The sequence below is a fragment of the Camelus ferus genome, chromosome 4 (genome assembly GCF_009834535.1).
Source record: "Camelus ferus isolate YT-003-E chromosome 4, BCGSAC_Cfer_1.0, whole genome shotgun sequence".
Taxonomy (NCBI): domain Eukaryota; kingdom Metazoa; phylum Chordata; class Mammalia; order Artiodactyla; family Camelidae; genus Camelus; species Camelus ferus.
The window spans coordinates 7551727-7555481 of NC_045699.1; the positions used below are offsets into that span (position 1 = coordinate 7551727).

The 3755-nt window shown below is 52.5% G+C and overlaps 1 pseudogene; it reads right to left on the bottom strand.

The window, feature by feature from the left end:
* Positions 1-775: 775 nt before the first annotated feature.
* LOC102516883 lies at positions 776-1817 on the bottom strand (annotated as a pseudogene).
* Between the last annotated feature and the right edge of the window lie 1938 nt (positions 1818-3755).

A 3755-nucleotide genomic window follows, 5' to 3' on the forward strand; every position in this document is an offset into this window, starting at 1 on the left:
GGTTTGTTTGGCCTTACTGTGCATTGGGCACATGAACTTGTGTGTTCAACAGCATTAGGAGCATTATTCACAATGGCCAAGAGATGGAGGAAACCTAGAGTATACAGTGATGGATCAATGGATAAACAAAATGCAGCTTTCATATCCATGTTGTATCCATACAATGGAATATTATTATTCAGCCTTCAAAAGGAAGGAAATTCTGACTCATGCTGCAGCATGGATGAACCTTGAAGACATCGTGCCAAGTGACATACACCATCACAACCCAAGGACAAATACTGTGTGATTCACTAATACGAGGTACAAAAAGGAGCCAGACTCATTGGGGCAGAGGGTAGAATGGTGTTGCCAGGGGCTGGGGGAGGGAAGAATGGGGAACTATTATTTAATGGGAACAGTTTCGGTTTGGGAAGATGGAAAATTTTCTGGAGACGGATAGTCACAATGGTTGCTGCCCTTTGGAACTCAGGGAAGGTCAAGGAGGCTGAATGAAGCGACTTCCCTACAAACAAGAAATGGTGAGGCATGGAAATCACTGGTACCAGGAAGAGCCGCACAGGGTCCTGCTCTGTTTCACCGTCTGCTCCTCTAGCTCTCAGGCCTTTGGACTCAGACTGAATCACAGGAGCTGCCTCACATGAGGACCTGCAAAGACGCCGTGACTCCCCTCCACCCACCCGCATTACATGGACCCAGGGTGCCAACGCTCATGATCACAGTGAGCCCTCCACAAGGACGCTGGAATTTCCCAGAGGTCCATGGACTCTCGTAGTTAAGTACTCCACCTGGTTCTGTTGGTCCTGTGCTGGTGAGGCGGCATCCAGATGACCTTCAGTTTGTCGTACAGGATCAGCACGAAGGCGCTGCCCTTGCCACAGAGGACATTGGACCAGATGCCCTTGAAGAAGGCTTTGCCCCCTTCGTTTCTGAAGATCTTCCACCAGCAGCCCAGCGTGCCCCTGTACATGATGTCAGCTCCTTCGTGCCCCGACTGCATCACCATCGGCCACCCCACAGTGTTGAACGGATAGAAGACCACGCCGGCCACGGCTGTCACAACCTGGGCAATCACCCAGCTCACCACGATGTGGGTGTTCTTGGGGTTGGGGAGCACACCTTTGGCGGTGTCCTACACGCCGAAGTAGGCGGCCAGCTAGATGACGATGCCCTGCACAGAGACACCAAAAGTCCTGGTACAGGCCTCAGATGCCGTCAGACATCAAGTCTGACGTCAGACATCAAGACATCTCAAGTCTCCCAGGCCTTTGAAACCCTGCTCCATGCTGGATTTCCCTATATTGGCTACTAGGTGGATTCTGGCAAAATCCAGCGGGTAGACGAAGCAGAGGGAGGAGGCTCTCCCTCCTTCAACCACCGAAGGCCAGGTTGCACATGAAATACATCCAGAGCTGCGTGTGTTTGTCCACGCCCCACAGGAAGGTCTTGAAGGCGAAATTGAGGGCTTGCATAGGGAAGTGGTGGATGACTGTGGCCAGGCTGCGCACCCAGAAGGACAGCACACCCTGCTCCTTGGGGATGTGCACAGTGCAGTCCACGATTCCCTTGTCCTGCCTGTCGGCCGTCATCTGCTTGCTGGCGGGCTACACCTGCAGCAGCAGCTTGACCTGCTCGATCAGGGCCAAGGCCGTCTTGGAGATGGCAGGGGTGCTCCCTCTGGCCAGGAAGTCTTTGGCAAAGGAGGTGGCCTTGTACGTCATGGTGGCAAGCCACCAGGACCGAAAGGCCAGGGCGGCCAGTACGCAGCCGCCAAGGTACCAACCCTCCCATATACTTTACAACACCCCTGGATAGTCGTAAATACAATGTAAGTGCTATGTAAATAGTTGTTGGCACAAAGCAGACTTAAGTTTTACTTTTTTAAACTTTCTGCAATTTTTTCCCCAGTATTTTTGATTCCAGTATTTTTTATTATTGATTTTGGTTGAATCTGTGGATGATAGTCCAAGGATCCTGAGGGCTGACTCTGTGTGTGTGTGTCTCCTGCTGGTTCTGTGGCTCTGTAGGGCACTAAGTAGTACACCAATAGACTCCATCTGGGGAAGTGGTCGTTTGGCCAAGTTTTTAATGATTTCTGCAAGAGTCTTCAAGCAGGGAGTCATTTAAGGGTGGGGACGGAGTCCAAGGCACTGCTTCTTGGTTCACATAGAGAGTTAGCTTGACCAACTCAGTCTTTTTGGCAGAGGTAGGGAGCATGGGTCTGTCTCCTATCTACTTAACTGCCTCGATATCTCCTTTGCACTTTCCCACAAGAAGGAAAAAGTTGACTGATCAGAAATTATATTCACAATCAGCTATTTAATATTCACTTTTTTAAAAAGTGTCTTTCCACCCTCCATCCTCCACCTTCATGCAGAAGGATAATCGCCTGACCTTCCGTGTCGCACAGCTGTTTGTGTGACCTTGAGGATGTCCATATGTCACAATGGACAGTTGCTCATCTACTCAGCACTCCCCAGGCGCTGGCACGTGCCAGGTGCCAGGCTAGCCTTGGGACTGCAGGACGATGAGACCCTGGCCCTGCCCCCAGGCACCCAAATTCACGAAAGACGGCCACGTAAAAGGATAATTGTAAAACAAGTGGTGAGTGCAGTACTGGATAAGCCCATGAGGCACAGAACACTGGGAATTAAGTCAGTCTGGGCTTCACAGGGAGGGTGGGGTGAAGTGGGAGGTGAGAGAGACGGGAAAGAGCAGGGCTGAGGGACAGATGGTGGCTGCGTCCACTTCTGTGAATCCTGCCGGGAGACTTTCACCTCCTTCCAGGAGGTCATGGGAAGCTGGCCTCCGAGGTCAGGACTCATCCTCCCCACCCCCTGGGGCCTCGCCCTCCATCTCTGCGCATCCTGCCTGCCCTGCCACAAGCCCACTGACTCCTGGCCCTGGCTTTGCTCTGCTCTCGCCACACCCCGCGTCCTTCCTCCTCCCTCTCCTGGCGTCCAGCCTTGAGAGTTAGCCTTAGTAGAGATGAGAATCTGAACGAGAAGATCAAAAAATGGTACACAGCTTCCTTTCCCCTCTTCCAGAACCAGCCCACAGGGACAAACTCAGTCTCTTGAGCCAAAACTGAATGGTGGAAATAAATGAACCAGTCACACTGGCTTCCACTGAAAGCCACCAGGTATTACCTCCCTCCCCTGTCCCAGCAGGCCTGTCAGCCCTCAAGGCCACCATCCATCAACCAGTGAAGGTCCTGAGCAGGTCCAGTTCCCTGGGGACTGTCTGCAGTGCTCAGAACAGCAAGCACAGGCAGTTCTCCCTGGTAGTTCCCTTGGATGGACTTTACTGCTTCTGATCCACCCCACCCTCTCCTTCCACTGCTGCTCCCCACCTAGCACCTATTCTTCCTTCTTTCCTTCCTATGCGCTGCCTTACATTTCAGGAGCCAGAGCGCCCACAGGTATACAGGCTGAGGCTGGTGACCCCTGAACGGGCCTTCCAGACTGACCTAGAATCCCATTCAGTACATTTGCCAGTTCCTTGGAGAAGAGGTGGGAAATAAGCCCCACTACAGCTGCATGGCTTTTCTTTGGTATCACAGGATGTAGAGCAGAAGCTGTTGTAGGTACAGAGATGAGGGCACGGTTGGACTTACTTACGTGAAGCAGCAAGGAAATCTGTCCCCCTCCTTTCCAGCTTGGGGAGCCTGGCTCCTTCCTTTTAGGGTTCCAGCCTATCAGCCAAGGGCTGCTGCCTCCACCAAAGGGACCAGAAGCTAGCAGAGATCTCCCCCG